Consider the following 20463-nt stretch of genomic DNA (forward strand, 5'->3'; position numbering starts at 1 on the left):
ATCAAAACATTCACCCAGAGTCAAGAGATCTGGGATAAATCGATCATTCTTTTGCTTACCATGCCACCCCAGTTTAGACATGGCTGTATGCAAATCAGTCTTGGCCCTGTACCTCATGGGAACAGACCAGCCCGAACTGCCAAGCCAAGCCCTCCCTGGACCAGAAACAAGCAACCTAGGACCGGTTTCGGGGTTTCACCCCTTTTTAACCAGGATAGCTTAAATCCAGTGGCACAGTGAGTCCGGGACCCACGTCTGGGCATACTCAGCGAAGTTAGGGCAAGAAAGCAAAAGACACACAATTGATGGACGGAATGCAGAGCCAATCAAAACATTCACCCCTAGTCAAGAGATCTGGCTTAAATCCATCATTCTTTTGCTCACCATGCCACCCCAGTTTAGACCTGGCCATATGCAAATCAGTCTTGGCCCTGTGCCTCATGGGAACAGTCCAAGTTCTCCCTGGACCAAAAACAAGCATCCTAGGACCGGTTTCGGTGTTTCACCCCTCTTCAGCCAGGATAGCTTAAATCCAATGGCACTCTGTGCCCGGGACCCACATCTGGGCATAACCAGCGCAGTTAGTGCGAGAAAGTAAAAGACACACAATTGATGGACGGAATGCAGAGCAATCAAAACATTCACCCCCCGTCAAGAGATCTGGGTTAAATCCATCATTCTTTTGCTCACCATGCCACCCTAGTTTAGACCTTGCAATATGCGAATCAGTCTTGGCCCTGTGCCTCATGGGAAGAGTCCAGCCCAAACTGCCAAGCCAAGTCCTCCCTGGCCGAAAAACAAGCATCCTAGGACCGGTTTCGGGGTTTCACCCCTCTTCATCCAGGATAGCTTAAATCCAGTGGCACTCTGAACCCGGGACCCACATCTGGGCATACCCAGTGGAGTTAGGGAGAGAAAGCAAAAGACACACAATTGATGGATGGAATGCAGAACCAATCAAAACATTCACCCCCAGTCAAGAGGACTGGGTTAAATCCATCATTCTTTTGCTCACTATGCCACCCCAGTTTAGAGCTGGTCATATGCAAATCAGTCTTGGCCCTGTGCCTCATGGGAACAGTCCAGCCCAAACTGCCAGGCCAAGTCCTCCCTGGACCAGAAACAAGCATCCTAGGACTGGTTTAGGTGTTTCACCCCTCTTCAGCCAGGATGGCTTAAATCCAGTGGCACAGTGAGCCTGGGACCCACGGGTGGGCATTTCCAGCGCAGTTAGGGCGAGAAAGCAAAAGAAACACAATCGATGGATGGAATGCAGAACCAATGAAAACATTCACCCCCATTCAGGAGATCTGGGTTACATCCATCATTCTTTTGCTCACCATGCCAAACAAGTTTAGACCTGGCCATATGCAAATCAGTCTTGGCCCCGTGCCTCATGGGAACAGTCCAGCCCGAACTACCAAGCCAAGTCCTCCCTGGACCAAAAACAAGCATCCTAGGACCGGTTTCGGTGTTTCACCCCTCTTCAGCCAGGATAGCTTAAATCCAATGGCACTCTGTGCCCGGGACCCACGTCTGGGCATACCCAGCGCAGCTAGTGCGAGAAAGTAAAAGACACACAATTGATGGACGGAATGCAGAACCAATTAAAACATTCACCCCCCGTCAAGAGATCTGGGTTAAATCCATCATTCTTTTGCTCACCATGCCACCCTAGTTTAGACCTTGCAATATGCAAATCAGTCTTGGCCCTGTGCCTCATGGGAAGAGTCCAGCCCAAACTGCCAAGCCAAGTCCTCCCTGGACCAAAAACAAGCATCCTAGGAGCGGTTTCGGTGTTTCACCCCTCTTCAACCAGGATAGCTTAAATCCAGTGGCACAGTGAGCCCGGGACCCACGTCTGGGCTTACCCAGCACAGTTAGGGCGAGAAAGCATAAGACAAACAATTGATGGATGGAATGCAGAACCAATCAAAACATTCACCCCTAGTCAAGAGATCTGGCTTAAATCCATCATTCTTTTGCTCACCATGCCACCTCAGTTTAGACCTGGCCATATGCAAATCAGTCTTGGCCCTGTGCCTCATGGGAACAGTTCAACCCGAACTTCCAAGCCAAGCCCTCCCTGGACCAGAAACAAGCATCCTAGGACCGGTTGCGGGGTTTCACCCCTCTTCAGCCAGGATAGCTTAAATCCAGTGGCACTCTGAGCCCGGGACACGCGTGTGGGCAAACCCAGCGCAGTTAGTGCGAGAAAGCAAAAGACACACAATTGATGGACGGAATGCAGAACCAATCAAAACATTTACCCCCAGTGAAGAGATCTGGGTTAAATCCATCATTCTTTTGCACACCATGACATCCCAGTTTAGACCTGGCCATATGCAAATCAGTCTTGGCCCTGTGCCTCATGGGAACAGTCCAGCCCGAACTGCCAAGCCAAGTCCTCCCTGCATCAGAAACAAGCATCCTAGGACCGGTTTCGGGGGTTCACTCCTCTTCAGCCAGGATAGCTTAAATCCAGAGGCACAGTGAGCCCGAGACCCACGTCTGGGCATACCCAGCGCAGTTAGGGCGAGAAAGCAAGACACACAATTGATGGACGGAATGCAGAACCAATCAAAACATTCACCCAGAGTCAAGAGATCTGGGATAAATCGATCATTCTTTTGCTTACCATGCCACCCCAGTTTAGACATGGCTGTATGCAAATCAGTCTTGGCCCTGTACCTCATGGGAACAGACCAGCCCGAACTGCCAAGCCAAGCCCTCCCTGGACCAGAAACAAGCAACCTAGGACCGGTTTCGGGGTTTCACCCCTTTTTAACCAGGATAGCTTAAATCCAGTGGCACAGTGAGTCCGGGACCCACGTCTGGGCATACTCAGCGAAGTTAGGGCAAGAAAGCAAAAGACACACAATTGATGGACGGAATGCAGAGCCAATCAAAACATTCACCCCTAGTCAAGAGATCTGGCTTAAATCCATAATTCTTTTGCTCACCATGCCACCCCAGTTTAGACCTGGCCATATGCAAATCAGTCTTGGCCCTGTGCCTCATGGGAACAGTCCAAGTTCTCCCTGGACCAAAAACAAGCATCCTAGGACCGGTTTCGGTGTTTCACCCCTCTTCAGCCAGGATAGCTTAAATCCAATGGCACTCTGTGCCCGGGACCCACGTCTGGGCATAACCAGCGCAGTTAGTGCGAGAAAGTAAAAGACACACAATTGATGGACGGAATGCAGAACCAATCAAAACATTCACCCCCCGTCAAGAGATCTGGGTTAAATCCATCATTCTTTTGCTCACCATGCCACCCTAGTTTAGACCTTGCAATATGCGAATCAGTCTTGGCCCTGTGCCTCATGGGAAGAGTCCAGCCCAAACTGCCAAGCCAAGTCCTCCCTGGCCGAAAAACAAGCATCCTAGGACCGGTTTCGGGGTTTCACCCCTCTTCATCCAGGATAGCTTAAATCCAGTGGCACTCTGAACCCGGGACCCACATCTGGGCATACCCAGTGGAGTTAGGGAGAGAAAGCAAAAGACACACAATTGATGGATGGAATGCAGAACCAATCAAAACATTCACCCCCAGTCAAGAGGACTGGGTTAAATCCATCATTCTTTTGCTCACTATGCCACCCCAGTTTAGAGCTGGTCATATGCAAATCAGTCTTGGCCCTGTGCCTCATGGGAACAGTCCAGCCCAAACTGCCAGGCCAAGTCCTCCCTGGACCAGAAACAAGCATCCTAGGACTGGTTTAGGTGTTTCACCCCTCTTCAGCCAGGATGGCTTAAATCCAGTGGCACAGTGAGCCTGGGACCCACGGGTGGGCATTTCCAGCGCAGTTAGGGCGAGAAAGCAAAAGAAACACAATCGATGGATGGAATGCAGAACCAATGAAAACATTCACCCCCATTCAGGAGATCTGGGTTACATCCATCATTCTTTTGCTCACCATGCCAAACAAGTTTAGACCTGGCCATATGCAAATCAGTCTTGGCCCCGTGCCTCATGGGAACAGTCCAGCCCGAACTACCAAGCCAAGTCCTCCCTGGACCCGAAACAAGCATGCTAGGACCGGTTTCGGGGATTCACTCCTCTTCAGCCTGGATAGCTTAAATCCAGTGGCACATTGAGCCCGAGACACACGTCTGGGCATACCCAGCGCAGTTAGGGCAAAAAAGCAAAAGTCACACAATTGATGGACGGAAAACAGAACCAATCAAAACATTCACCTCCAGTAAAAAGGGCTGGGTTAAATCCATCATTCTTTTGCTCACCATGCCACCCCAGTTTAGACCTGGCCATATGCAAATCAGTCTTGGCCCTGTGCCTCAAGGGAACAGTCCAGCCCAAACTGCCAAGCCAAGTCCTCCCTGGACCAGAAACAAGCATCCTAGGACCGGTTTCGGTGATTCACCCCTCTTCAGCCAGGATAGCTTAAATCCAGTGGCACAGTGACCCCGGGACCCACGTGTGGGAATACCCAGCGCAGTTAGGGCGAGAAAGCAAAAGACACACAATTGATAGACGGAATGCAGAACCAATCAAAACATTCACCCCAGTCAGGAGATCTGGGTTAAATCCATCTTTCTTTTGCTCACCATGCCATCCCAGTTTAGACCTGGCCATATGCAAATCAGTCTTGGCCCTGTGCCTCATGGGAACAGTCCAGCCCGAACTGCCAAGCCAAGTCCTCCCTGGACCAGAAACAAACATCCTAGGACCAGTTTCAGGGTTTCACCCCTCTTCATCCAGGATAGCTTAAATCCAGTCGCACTCTGAGCCCGGGACCCACATCTGGGCATACCCAGTGGAGTTAGGGAGAGAAAGCAAAAGACACACAATTGATGGATGGAATGCAGAACCAATCAAAACATTCACCCCCAGTCAAGAGGACTGGGTTAAATCCATCATTCTTTTGCTCACCATGCCACCCCAGTTTAGAGCTGGTCATATGCAAATCAGTCTTGGCCCTGTGCCTCATGGGAACAGTCCAGCCCAAACTGCCAAGCCAAGTCCTCCCTGGACCAGAAACAAGCATCCTAGGACTGGTTTAGGTCGTTCACCCCTCTTCAGCAAGGGTGGCTTAAATCCAGTGGCACAGTGAGCCTGGGACCCACGGGTGGGCATACCCAGCGAAGTTAGGGCGAGAAAGCAAAAGACACACAATCGATGGATGGAATGCAGAACCAATGAAAACATTCACCCCCATTCAGGAGATCTGGGTTAAATCCATCATTCTTTTGCTCACCATTCCACACCAGTTTAGACCTGGCCATATGCAAATCAGTTTTGGCCCTGTGCCTCATGGGAACAGTCCAGCCCGAACTACCAAGCCAAGTCCTCCCTGGACCCGAAACAAGCATGCTAGGACCGGTTTTGGGGATTCACTCGTCTTCAGCCAGGATAGCCTAAATCCAGTGGCACATTGAGCCCGGGACACACGTCTGGGCATACCCAGCGCAGTTAGGGCGAAAAAGCAAAAGACACACAATTGATGGACGGAATGCAGAACCAATCAAAACATTCACCTCCAGTAAAAAGGGCTGGGTTAAATCCATCATTCTTTTGCTCACCATGCCACCCCAGTTTAGACCTGGCCATATGCAAATCAGTCTTGGCCCTGTGCCTCAAGGGAACAGTTCAGCCCAAACTGCCAAGCCAAGTCCTCCCTGGACCAGAAACAAGCATCCTAGGACCGGTTTCGGTGTTTCACCCCTCTTCAGCCAGGATAGCTTAAATCCAGTGGCACAGTGACCCCGGGACCCACGTGTGGGAATACCCAGCGCAGTTAGGGCGAGAAAGCAAAAGACACACAATTGATGGACAGAATGTAGAACCAATCAAAACATTCACACACAGTCAAGAGATCTGGGTTAAATCCATCTTTCTTTTGCTCACCATGCCATCCCAGTTTAGACCTGGCCATATGCAAATCACTCTTTACCCTGTGCTTCATGGGAACAGTCCAGCCCGAACTGCCAAGCCAAGTCCTCCCTGGACCAGAAACAAGCATCCTAGGACCGGTTTCGGGGTTTCACCCCTCTTCAGCCAGGATAGCTTAAATCCAGTGGCACAGTGAGCCCGGTACCCACGTCTGGGCATACCCAGCGCAGCTAGGGCGAGAAAGCAAAAGACACACAACTGATGGACGGAATGCATAACCAATCAAAACATTCACCCCCAGTCAAGAGATGTGGGTTAAATCGATTATTCTTTTGCTCACCATGCCCCCCCTGTTTAGACCTGGCTGTATGCAAATCAGTCTTGGCCCTGTACCTCATGGGAACAGACCAGCCGGAACTGCCAAGCCAAGTCCTCCCTGGACCAGAAACAAGCAACCTAGGACCGGGTTCGGGGTTTCACCCCTCTTTAGCCAGGATAGCTTAAATCCAGTGGCACAATGAGTCCGGGACCCACGTCTGGGCATACCCAGGGCAGTTAAGGCAAGAAACCTAAAGATACACAATTGATGGACGGAATGCAGAACCAATCAAAACATTCACCCCTAGTCAAGAGATCCGGCTTAAATCCATCATTCTTTTCCTCACCATGCCACCCCAGTTTAGACCTGGCCATATGCAAATCTGTCTTGGCCCTGTGCCTCATGGGAACAGTCCAGCCCAAACTGCCAAGCCTAGTCCTCCCTGGACCAAAAACAAGCATCCTAGGACCGGTTTCGGTGTTTCACCCCTCTTCAGCAGGGATAGCTTAAATCCAGTGGCACAGTGAGCCCGGGACCCACGTCTGGGCATACCCAGCGCAGTTAGGGCGAGAAAACAAAAGACACACGATTGATGGACGGAATGCAGAACCAATCAAAACATTCACCCCTCAGTCAAGAGATCTGGCTTAAATCCATCATTCTTTTGCTCACCATGCCACTCCAGTTTAGCACTGGCCATATGCAAATCAGTCTTCGCCTTGTGCCTCATGGGAACAGTTCAGCCCGAACTGCCAAGCCAAGTCCTCCCTGAACCAGAAACAAGCATCCTAGGACCGGTTTTGGGGTTTCACCCCTCTTCAGCCAGGATAGCTTAAATCCAGTGACACTCTGAGCCCGGGACCGACGTCTGGGCAAACCCAGCTCAGTTAGTGCGAGAAAGCAAAAGACACACAATTGATGGACGGAATGCAAAACAAATCAAAACATTCACCCCCAGTCAGGAGATCTGGGTTAAATCCATCATTCTTTTGCTCACCATGCCAATCCAGTTTAGACCTGGGCATATGCAAATCAGTCTTTACCCTGTGCCTCATGGGAACAGACCAGCCCAAACTGCCAAGCCAAGTCCTCCCTGGACCAGAAACAAGCATCCTAGGAACGCTTTCGGGGTTTCCCCCTCTTCAGCCAGGATAGCTTAAATCCAGTGTCACAGTGAGCCCGGGACCCACGTCTGGGCATACCCAGTGCAGTTAGGGTGAGAAAGCAAAAGACACACAATTGATGGACGGAATGCAGAACCAATAAAAACATTCATCCACAGTCAAGAGATCTGGCTTAAATCCATCATTCTTTTGCTCACCATGCCACCCCAGTTTAGACCTGGCGATATGGAAATCAGTCTTTCCCTGTGCCTCATGGGAACAGTCCAGCCCGAACTGCCAAGCCAAGTCCTCCCTGGACCAGAAACAAGCATCCTAGGACCGGTTTCGGGGTTTCACCCCTCTTCAGCCAGGATAGCTTAAATCCAGTGGCACAGTGAGCCCGGGACCCACGTCTGAACATACCCAGCGCAGTTAGGGCGAGAAAGAAAAAGACACACAATCGATGGATGGAATGCAGAACCAATGAAAACATTCACCCCCAGTCAGGAGACCTGGGTTAAATCCATCATTCTTTTGCTCACCATGCCACACCAGTTTAGACCTGGCCATATGCAAATCAGTATTGGCCCTGTGCCTCATGGGAACAGTCCAGCCCGAACTGCCAAGCCAAGTACTCCCTGGACCCGAAACAAGCATGCTAGGACCGGTTTCGGGGATTCACCCCTCTTCAGCCAGAACAGCTTAAATCCAGTGGCACATTGAGCCCGGGACCCACGTCTTGGCATACATAGCGCAGTTAGGTCGAAAAAGCAAAAGACACACAATTGATGGACGGAATGCAGAACCAATCAAAACATTCACCCACAGTCAAGAGATCTGGGTTAAATCCATCATTCCTTTGCTCACCATGCCATCCCAGATTAGACCAGGCCATATGCAAATCAGTCTTGGCCCTGTGCCTCATGGGAACATTCCAGCCCAAACTGCGATGCCAAGTTCTCCCTGAACCAGAAACAAGCAACCTAGGACCGGTTTCGGGGTTTCACCCCTTTTTAGCTAGGATAGCTTAAATCCAGTGGCACAGTGAGTCCGGGACCCACGTCTGGGCATACCCAGCGCAGTTAGGGCAAGAAACCAAAAGACACACAATTGATGGATGGAATGCAGAGCCAATCAAAACATTCACCCCTAGTCAAGAGATCTGGCTTAAATCCATCATTCTTTTGCTCACCATGCCACCTCAGTTTAGACCTGGCCATATGCAAATCAGTCTTGGCCCTGTGCCTCATGGGAACAGTCCAGCCCGAACTGCCAAGCCAAGTTCTCCCTGGACCAAAAAAAAGCATCCTAGGACCGGTTTCGGTGTTTCATCCCTCTTCAGCCAGGATAGCTTCAATCCAGTGGCACAGTGAGCCGGGGACCCACGTCTGGGCATACCCAGCTCAGTTAGGGCGAGAAAGCAAAAGACAAACAATTGATGGACGGAATGCAAAACCAATCAAAACATTCACCCCCAGTCAAGAGATATGGCTTAAATCCATCATTCTTTTGCTCACCATGCCAACCCAGTTTAGACCTGGCCATATGGAAATCAGTCTTTCCCTGTGCCTCATGTGAACAGTCCAGCCCGAACTGCCAAGCCGTGTCCTCCCTGGACCAGAAACAAGCATCTTAGGACCGGTTTCGGGGTTTCACCCCTCTTCAGCCAGGATAGCTTAAATCCAGTGGCACTCTGAGCCCGGGACCCACGTCTGGGCATACCCAGCGCAGTTAGGGCGAGAAAGCAAAAGACACACAATTGATGGACGAAATGCGGAACCAATCAAAACATTCACCCCCAGTCAGGAGATCTGGGTTTAATCCATCATTCCTTTGCTCAACATGCCACACCAGTTTAGACCTTGCCATATGCAAATCAGTCTTGGCCCTGTGCCTCATGGTAAGAGTCCAGCTCAAACTGCCAAGCCAAGTCCTCCCGGGACCAGAAACAAGCATCCTAGGACCGGTTTTGGGGTTTCACCCCTCTTCAACCAGGATAGCTTAAATCCAGTGGCACAGTGAGCCCGGGACCCACGTCTGGGCATACCCAGCGCAGTTAGGGCAAGAAAGCAAAAGACACACAATTGATGGATGGAATGCAGAACCAATCAAAACATTCACCCCCAGTCAAGAGATCTGGGTTGAATCCATTATTCTTTTGCTCACCATGCCACCCCAGTTTAGACTTGGCCATATGCAAATCAGTCTTGGCCCTGTGCCTCATGGGAACAGTTCAACCCGAACTTCCAAGCCAAGCCCTCCCTGGACCAGAAACAAGCATCCTAGGACCGGTTGCGGGGTTTCACCCCTCTTCAGCCAGGATAGCTTAAATCCAGTGGCACTCTGAGCCCGGGACACGCGTGTGGGCAAACCCAGCGCAGTTAGGGCAAGAAAGCAAAAGACACACAATTGATGGATAGAATGCAGAACCAATCAAAACATTCACCCCCAGTCAAGAGATCTGGGTTGAATCCATTATTCTTTTGCTCACTATGCCACCCCAGTTTAGACTTGGCCATATGCAAATCAGTCTTGGCCCTGTGCCTCATGGGAACAGTTCAACCCGAACTTCCAAGCCAAGCCCTCACTGGACCAGAAACAAGCATCCTAGGACCGGTTGCGGGGTTTCACCCCTCTTCAGCCAGGATAGCTTAAATCCAGTGGCACTCTGAGCCCGGGACACGCGTGTGGGCAAACCCAGCGCAGTTAGTGCGAGAAAGCAAAAGACACACAATTGATGGACGGAATGCAGAACCAATCAAAACATTCACCCCCAGTCAAGAGATCTTGGTTAAATCCATCATTCTTTTGCTCACCATGCCATCCCAGTTTAGACCTGGCCAGATGCAAATCAGTCTTTACCCTGTGTCTCATGTGAACAGTCCAGCCCGAACTGCCAAGCCAAGTCCTCCCTGCATCAGAAACAAGCATCCTAGGACCGGTTTCGGGGTTTCACTCCTCTTCAGCCAGGATAGCTTAAATCCAGAGGCACAGTGAGCCCGAGACCCATGTCTGGGCATACCCAGCGCAGTTAGGGCGAGAAAGCAAAAGACACACAACTGATGGACGGAATGCAGAACCAATCAAAACATTCACCCAGAGTCAAGAGATCTGGGATAAATCGATCATTCTTTTGCTTACCATGCCACCCCAGTTTAGACATGGTTGTATGCAAATCAGTCTTGGCCCTGTACCTCATGGGAACAGACCAGCCCGAACTGCCAAGCCAAGTCCTCCCTGGACCAGAAACAAGCAACCTAGGACCGGTTTCGGGGTTTCACCCCTTTTTAACCAGGATAGCTTAAATCCAGTGGCACAGTGAGTCCGGGACCCACGTCTGGGCATACCCAGCGAAGTTAGGGCAAGAAAGCAAAAGACACACAATTGATAGACGGAATGCAGAGCCAATCAAAACATTCACCCCTAGTCAAGAGATCTGGCTTAAATCCATAATGCTTTGCTCACCATGCCACCCCAGTTTAGACCTGGCCATATGCAAATCAGTCTTGGCCCTGTGCCTCATGGGAACAGTCCAAGTTCTCCCTGGACCAAAAACAAGCATCCTAGGACCGGTTTCGGTGTTTTACCCCTCTTCAGCCAGGATAGCTTAAATCCAATGGCACTCTGTGCCCGGGACCCACGTCTGGGCATACCCAGCGCAGTTAGTGCGAGAAAGTAAAAGACACACAATTGATGGACGGAATGCAGAACCAATCAAAACATTCACCCCCCGTCAAGAGATCTGGGTTAAATCCATCATTCTTTTGCTCACCATGCCACCCTAGTTTAGACCTTGCAATATGCGAATCAGTCTTGGCCCTGTGCCTCATGGGAAGAGTTCAGCCCAAACTGCCAAGCCAAGTCCTCCCTGGACCACAAACAAGCATCCTAGGACCGGTTTCGGGGTTTCACCCCTCTTCATCCAGGATAGCTTAAATCCAGTGGCACTCTGAACCCGGGACCCGCATCTGGGCATACCCAGTGGAGTTAGGGAGAGAAAGCAAAAGACACACAATTGATGGATGGAATGCAGAACCAATCAAAACATTCACCCCCAGTCAAGAGGACTGGGTTAAATCCATCATTCTTTTGCTCACCATGCCACCCCAGTTTAGAGCTGGTCATATGCAAATCAGTCTTGGCCCTGTGCCTCATGGGAACAGTCCAGCCCAAACTGCCAAGCCAAGTCCTCCGTGGACCAGAAACAAGCATCCTAGGACTGGTTTAGGTGTTTCACCCCTCTTCAGCCAGGATGGCTTAAATCCAGTGGCACAGTGAGCCTGGGACCCACGGGTGGGCATTTCCAGCGCAGTTAGGGCGAGAAAGCAAAAGACACACAATCGATGGATGGAATGCAGAACCAATGAAAACATTCACCCCCATTCAGGAGATCTGGGTTACATCCATCATTCTTTTGCTCACCATGCCACACAAGTTTAGACCTGGCCATATGCAAATCAGTCTTGGCCCTGTGCCTCATGGGAACAGTCCAGCCCGAACTACCAAGCCAAGTCCTCCCTGGACCCGAAACAAGCATGCTAGGACCGGTTTCGGGGATTCACTCCTTTTCAGCCTGGATAGCTTAAATCCAGTGGCACATTGAGCCCGGGACACACGTCTGGGCATACCCAGCGCAGTTAGGGCGAAAAAGCAAAAGTCACACAATTGATGGACGGAATGCAGAACCAATCAAAACATTCACCTCCAGTAAAAAGGGCTGGGTTAAATCCATCATTCTTTTGCTCACCATGCCACCCCAGTTTAGACCTGGCCATATGCAAATCAGTCTTGGCCCTGTGCCTCAAGGGAACAGTCCAGCCCAAACTGCCAAGCCAAGTCCTCCCTGGACCAGAAACAAGCATCCTAGGACCGGTTTCGGTGATTCACCCCTCTTCAGCCAGGATAGCTTAAATCCAGTGGCACAGTGACCCCGGGACCCACGTGTGGGAATACCCAGCGCAGTTAGGGCGAGAAAGCAAAAGACACACAATTGATCGACAGAATGCAGAACCAATCAAAACATTCACCCACAGTCAAGAGATCTGGGTTAAATCCATCATTCCTATGTGCACCATGCCACCCCAGATTAGACCAGGCCATATGCAAATCAGTCTTCGCCCTGTGCCTCATGGGAACAGTCCAGCCCGAACTGCCAAGCCAAGTCCTCGCTTGATAAGAAACAAGCATCCTAGGACCAGTTTCGGGGTTTCACCCCTTTTCAGCCAGGAAAGCTTGAATCCAGTGGCACAGTGAGCCCGAGACTTACGTCTGGGCATACCCAGCGCAGTTAGTGCGAGAAAGCAAAAGACACACAATTGATAGACGGAATGCAGAACCAATCAAAACATTCACCCCAGTCAGGAGATCTGGATTAAATCCATCTTTCTTTTGCGCACCATGCCATCCCAGTTTAGACCTGGCCATATGCAAATCAGTCTTTACCCTGTGCTTCATGGGAACAGTCCAGCCCGAACTGCCAAGCCAAGTCCTCCCTGGACCAGAAACAAGCATCCTAGGACCTGTTTCGGGGTTTTACCCCTCTTCAGCCAGGATAGCTTAAATCCAGTGGCACAGCGAGCCCGGGACCCACGTCTGGGCTTACCCAGCACAGTAAGGGTGAGAAAGCAAAAGACACACAATTGATGGACGGAATGCAGAACCAATCAAAACATTCACCCCCAGTCAAGAGATCTGGGTTAAATCGATTATTCTTTTGCTCACCATGCCCCCCCTGTTTAGACCTGGCCATATGCAAATCAGTCTTGGCCCTTTGCCTCATGGGAACAGTCCAGCCGAGCTGCCAAGCCAAGTCCTCCCTGGACCAGAAACAAGCAACCTAGGACCGGTTTCGGGGTTTCACCCCTCTTTAGCCAGGATAGCTTAAATCCAGTGGCACAGTGAGTCCGGGACCCACGTCTGGGCATACCCAGTGCAGTTAGGGCAAGAAACCAAAAGACACACAATTGATGGACAGAATGCAGAGCCAATCAAAACATTCACCCCTAGTCAAGAGATCTGGCTTAAATCCATCATTCTTTTGCTCACCATGCCACCTCAGTTTAGACCTGGCCATATGCAAATCAGTCTTGGCCCTGTGCCTCATGGGAACAGTCCAGCCCGAACTGCCAAGCCAAGTTCTCCCTGGACCAAAAACAAGCATCCTAGGACCAGTTTCAGGGTTTCACCCCTCTTCAGCCAGGATAGCTTAAAATCCAATGGCACTCTGAGCCCGGGACCAACGTCTGGGCATACCCAGCGCAGTTAGTGCGTGAAAGCAAAAGACACACAATTGATGGACGGAATGCAGAGCCAATCAAAACATTCACCCCAAGTCAAGAGATCTGGCTTAAATCCATCATTCTTTTGCTCACCATGCCACCCTAGTTTAGACATGGCCATATGCAAATCAGTCTTGGCCCTGTGCCTCATGGGAAGAGTCCAGCCCAAACTGCCAAGCCAAGTCCTCCCTGGATCAAAAACAAGCATCCTAGGACCGGTTTCGGTATTTCATCCCTCTTCACCCAGGATAGCTTAAATCCAGTGGCACAGTGAGCCCGGGACCCACGTCTGGGCATATTCAGCTCAGTTAGGGCGAGAAAGCAAAAGACAAACAATTGATGGACGGAATGCAGAACCAATCAAAACATTCACCCCCAGTCAAGAGATCTGGCTTAAATCCATCATTCTTTTGCTCACCATGCCACCCCAGTTTAGACCTGGCCATATGGAAATCAGTCTTTCCCTGTGCCTCATGGGAACAGTCCAGCCCGACCTGCCAAGCCATGTCCTCCCTAGACCAGAAACAAGCATCTTAGGACCAGTTACGGGGTTTCACCCCTCTTCAGCCAGGATAGCTTAAATCCAGTGGCACTCTGAGCCCGGGACCCACGTCTAGGCATACCCAGTGCAGTTAGGGCGAGAAAGCAAAAGACACACAATTGATGGACGGAATGCAGAACCAATCAAAACATTCACCCCCAGTCAGGAGATCTGGGTTAAATCCATCATTTCTTTGCTAAACATGCCACACCAGTTTAGACCTGGCCATATGCAAATCAGTCTTGGCCCTGTGCCTCATGGTAAGAGTCCAGCCCAAACTGCCAAGCCAAGTCCTCCCGGGACCAGAAACAAGCATCCTTGGACCGGTTTTGGGGTTTCACCCCTCTTCAACCAGGATAGCTTAAATCCAGTGGCACAGTGAGCCCGGGACCCACGTCTGGGCATACCCAGCGCAGTTAGGGCGAGAAAGCAAAAGACACACAATTGATGGACGGAATGCAGAACCAATCAAAACATTCACCCAGAGTCAAGAGATCTGGGATAAATCGATCATTCTTTTGCTTACCATGCCACCCCAGTTTAGACATGGCTTTATGCAAATCAGTCTTGGCCCTGTACCTCATGGGAACAGACCAGCCCGAACTGCCAAGCCAAGTCCTCCCTGGACCAGAAACAAGCAACCTAGGACCAGTTTCGGGGTTTCACCCCTTTTTAGCCAGGATAGCTTAAATCCAGGGGCACAGTGAGTCTGGGACCCACGTCTGGGCATACCCAGCGTAGTTAGGGCAAGAAAGCAAAAGACACACAATTGATGGACGGAATGCAGAGCCAATCAAAACATTCACCCCTAGTCAAGAGATCTGGCTTAAATCCATCATTCTTTTGCTCACCATGCCACACCAGTTTAGACCTTGCCATATGCAAATCAGTCTTGGCCCTGTGCCTCATGGTAAGAGTCCAGCTCAAACTGCCAAGCCAAGTCCTCCCGGGACCAGAAACAAGCATCCTAGGACCGGTTTTGGGGTTTCACCCCTCTTCAACCAGGATAGCTTAAATCCAGTGGCACAGTGAGCCCGGGACCCACGTCTGGGCATACCCAGCGCAGTTAGGGCAAGAAAGCAAAAGACACACAATTGATGGATGGAATGCAGAACCAATCAAAACATTCACCCCCAGTCAAGAGATCTGGGTTGAATCCATTATTCTTTTGCTCACCATGCCACCCCAGTTTAGACTTGGCCATATGCAAATCAGTCTTGGCCCTGTGCCTCATGGGAACAGTTCAACCCGAACTTCCAAGCCAAGCCCTCCCTGGACCAGAAACAAGCATCCTAGGACCGGTTGCGGGGTTTCACCCCTCTTCAGCCAGGATAGCTTAAATCCAGTGGCACTCTGAGCCCGGGACACGCGTGTGGGCAAACCCAGCGCAGTTAGGGCAAGAAAGCAAAAGACACACAATTGATGGATAGAATGCAGAACCAATCAAAACATTCACCCCCAGTCAAGAGATCTGGGTTGAATCCATTATTCTTTTGCTCACTATGCCACCCCAGTTTAGACTTGGCCATATGCAAATCAGTCTTGGCCCTGTGCCTCATGGGAACAGTTCAACCCGAACTTCCAAGCCAAGCCCTCACTGGACCAGAAACAAGCATCCTAGGACCGGTTGCGGGGTTTCACCCCTCTTCAGCCAGGATAGCTTAAATCCAGTGGCACTCTGAGCCCGGGACACGCGTGTGGGCAAACCCAGCGCAGTTAGTGCGAGAAAGCAAAAGACACACAATTGATGGACGGAATGCAGAACCAATCAAAACATTCACCCCCAGTCAAGAGATCTTGGTTAAATCCATCATTCTTTTGCTCACCATGCCATCCCAGTTTAGACCTGGCCAGATGCAAATCAGTCTTTACCCTGTGTCTCATGTGAACAGTCCAGCCCGAACTGCCAAGGCAAGTCCTCCCTGCATCAGAAACAAGCATCCTAGGACCGGTTTCGGGGTTTCACTCCTCTTCAGCCAGGATAGCTTAAATCCAGAGGCACAGTGAGCCCGAGACCCATGTCTGGGCATACCCAGCGCAGTTAGGGCGAGAAAGCAAAAGACACACAACTGATGGACGGAATGCAGAACCAATCAAAACATTCACCCAGAGTCAAGAGATCTGGGATAAATCGATCATTCTTTTGCTTACCATGCCACCCCAGTTTAGACATGGTTGTATGCAAATCAGTCTTGGCCCTGTACCTCATGGGAACAGACCAGCCCGAACTGCCAAGCCAAGTCCTCCCTGGACCAGAAACAAGCAACCTAGGACCGGTTTCGGGGTTTCACCCCTTTTTAACCAGGATAGCTTAAATCCAGTGGCACAGTGAGTCCGGGACCCACGTCTGGGCATACCCAGCGAAGTTAGGGCAAGAAAGCAAAAGACACACAATTGATAGACGGAATGCAGAGCCAATCAAAACATTCACCCCTAGTCAAGAGATCTGGCTTAAATCCATAATGCTTTGCTCACCATGCCACCCCAGTTTAGACCTGGCCATATGCAAATCAGTCTTGGCCCTGTGCCTCATGGGAACAGTCCAAGTTCTCCCTGGACCAAAAACAAGCATCCTAGGACCGGTTTCGGTGTTTTACCCCTCTTCAGCCAGGATAGCTTAAATCCAATGGCACTCTGTGCCCGGGACCCACGTCTGGGCATACCCAGCGCAGTTAGTGCGAGAAAGTAAAAGACACACAATTGATGGACGGAATGCAGAACCAATCAAAACATTCACCCCCCCGTCAAGAGATCTGGGTTAAATCCATCATTCTTTTGCTCACCATGCCACCCTAGTTTAGACCTTGCAATATGCGAATCAGTCTTGGCCCTGTGCCTCATGGGAAGAGTTCAGCCCAAACTGCCAAGCCAAGTCCTCCCTGGACCACAAACAAGCATCCTAGGACCGGTTTCGGGGTTTCACCCCTCTTCATCCAGGATAGCTTAAATCCAGTGGCACTCTGAACCCGGGACCCGCATCTGGGCATACCCAGTGGAGTTAGGGAGAGAAAGCAAAAGACACACAATTGATGGATGGAATGCAGAACCAATCAAAACATTCACCCCCAGTCAAGAGGACTGGGTTAAATCCATCATTCTTTTGCTCACCATGCCACCCCAGTTTAGAGCTGGTCATATGCAAATCAGTCTTGGCCCTGTGCCTCATGGGAACAGTCCAGCCCAAACTGCCAAGCCAAGTCCTCCGTGGACCAGAAACAAGCATCCTAGGACTGGTTTAGGTGTTTCACCCCTCTTCAGCCAGGATGGCTTAAATCCAGTGGCACAGTGAGCCTGGGACCCACGGGTGGGCATTTCCAGCGCAGTTAGGGCGAGAAAGCAAAAGACACACAATCGATGGATGGAATGCAGAACCAATGAAAACATTCACCCCCATTCAGGAGATCTGGGTTACATCCATCATTCTTTTGCTCACCATGCCACACAAGTTTAGACCTGGCCATATGCAAATCAGTCTTGGCCCTGTGCCTCATGGGAACAGTCCAGCCCGAACTACCAAGCCAAGTCCTCCCTGGACCCGAAACAAGCATGCTAGGACCGGTTTCGGGGATTCACTCCTCTTCAGCCTGGATAGCTTAAATCCAGTGGCACATTGAGCCCGGGACACACGTCTGGGCATACCCAGCGCAGTTAGGGCGAAAAAGCAAAAGTCACACAATTGATGGACGGAATGCAGAACCAATCAAAACATTCACCTCCAGTAAAAAGGGCTGGGTTAAATCCATCATTCTTTTGCTCACCATGCCACCCCAGTTTAGACCTGGCCATATGCAAATCAGTCTTGGCCCTGTGCCTCAAGGGAACAGTCCAGCCCAAACTGCCAAGCCAAGTCCTCCCTGGACCAGAAACAAGCATCCTAGGACCGGTTTCGGTGATTCACCCCTCTTCAGCCAGGATAGCTTAAATCCAGTGGCACAGTGACCCCGGGACCCACGTGTGGGAATACCCAGCGCAGTTAGGGCGAGAAAGCAAAAGACACACAATTGATGGACAGAATGCAGAACCAATCAAAACATTCACCCACAGTCAAGAGATCTGGGTTAAATCCATCATTCCTATGTGCACCATGCCACCCCAGATTAGACCAGGCCATATGCAAATCAGTCTTCGCCCTGTGCCTCATGGGAACAGTCCAGCCCGAACTGCCAAGCCAAGTCCTCGCTTGATAAGAAACAAGCATCCTAGGACCAGTTTCGGGGTTTCACCCCTTTTCAGCCAGGAAAGCTTGAATCCAGTGGCACAGTGAGCCCGAGACTTACGTCTGGGCATACCCAGCGCAGTTAGTGCGAGAAAGCAAAAGACACACAATTGATAGACGGAATGCAGAACCAATCAAAACATTCACCCCAGTCAGGAGATCTGGATTAAATCCATCTTTCTTTTGCGCACCATGCCATCCCAGTTTAGACCTGGCCATATGCAAATCAGTCTTTACCCTGTGCTTCATGGGAACAGTCCAGCCCGAACTGCCAAGCCAAGTCCTCCCTGGACCAGAAACAAGCATCCTAGGACCTGTTTCGGGGTTTTACCCCTCTTCAGCCAGGATAGCTTAAATCCAGTGGCACAGCGAGCCCGGGACCCACGTCTGGGCTTACCCAGCACAGTAAGGGTGAGAAAGCAAAAGACACACAATTGATGGACGGAATGCAGAACCAATCAAAACATTCACCCCCAGTCAAGAGATCTGGGTTAAATCGATTATTCTTTTGCTCACCATGCCCCCCCTGTTTAGACCTGGCCATATGCAAATCAGTCTTGGCCCTTTGCCTCATGGGAACAGTCCAGCCGAGCTGCCAAGCCAAGTCCTCCCTGGACCAGAAACAAGCAACCTAGGACCGGTTTCGGGGTTTCACCCCTCTTTAGCCAGGATAGCTTAAATCCAGTGGCACAGTGAGTCCGGGACCCACGTCTGGGCATACCCAGTGCAGTTAGGGCAAGAAACCAAAAGACACACAATTGATGGACAGAATGCAGAGCCAATCAAAACATTCACCCCTAGTCAAGAGATCTGGCTTAAATCCATCATTCTTTTGCTCACCATGCCACCTCAGTTTAGACCTGGCCATATGCAAATCAGTCTTGGCCCTGTGCCTCATGGGAACAGTCCAGCCCGAACTGCCAAGCCAAGTTCTCCCTGGACCAAAAACAAGCATCCTAGGACCAGTTTCAGGGTTTCACCCCTCTTCAGCCAGGATAGCTTAAAATCCAATGGCACTCTGAGCCCGGGACCAACGTCTGGGCATACCCAGCGCAGTTAGTGCGTGAAAGCAAAAGACACACAATTGATGGACGGAATGCAGAGCCAATCAAAACATTCACCCCAAGTCAAGAGATCTGGCTTAAATCCATCATTCTTTTGCTCACCATGCCACCCTAGTTTAGACATGGCCATATGCAAATCAGTCTTGGCCCTGTGCCTCATGGGAAGAGTCCAGCCCAAACTGCCAAGCCAAGTCCTCCCTGGATCAAAAACAAGCATCCTAGGACCGGTTTCGGTATTTCATCCCTCTTCACCCAGGATAGCTTAAATCCAGTGGCACAGTGAGCCCAGGACCCACGTCTGGGCATATTCAGCTCAGTTAGGGCGAGAAAGCAAAAGACAAACAATTGATGGACGGAATGCAGAACCAATCAAAACATTCACCCCCAGTCAAGAGATCTGGCTTAAATCCATCATTCTTTTGCTCACCATGCCACCCCAGTTTAGACCTGGCCATATGGAAATCAGTCTTTCCCTGTGCCTCATGGGAACAGTCCAGCCCGACCTGCCAAGCCATGTCCTCCCTAGACCAGAAACAAGCATCTTAGGACCAGTTACGGGGTTTCACCCCTCTTCAGCCAGGATAGCTTAAATCCAGTGGCACTCTGAGCCCGGGACCCACGTCTAGGCATACCCAGTGCAGTTAGGGCGAGAAAGCAAAAGACACACAATTGATGGACGGAATGCAGAACCAATCAAAACATTCACCCCCAGTCAGGAGATCTGGGTTAAATCCATCATTTCTTTGCTAAACATGCCACACCAGTTTAGACCTGGCCATATGCAAATCAGTCTTGGCCCTGTGCCTCATGGTAAGAGTCCAGCCCAAACTGCCAAGCCAAGTCCTCCCGGGACCAGAAACAAGCATCCTTGGACCGGTTTTGGGGTTTCACCCCTCTTCAACCAGGATAGCTTAAATCCAGTGGCACAGTGAGCCCGGGACCCACGTCTGGGCATACCCAGCGCAGTTAGGGCGAGAAAGCAAAAGACACACAATTGATGGACGGAATGCAGAACCAATCAAAACATTCACCCAGAGTCAAGAGATCTGGGATAAATCGATCATTCTTTTGCTTACCATGCCACCCCA

This window comes from Triturus cristatus, chromosome 1_1 (assembly GCF_964204655.1).
Source record: "Triturus cristatus chromosome 1_1, aTriCri1.1, whole genome shotgun sequence".
Lineage (NCBI taxonomy): Eukaryota > Metazoa > Chordata > Amphibia > Caudata > Salamandridae > Triturus > Triturus cristatus.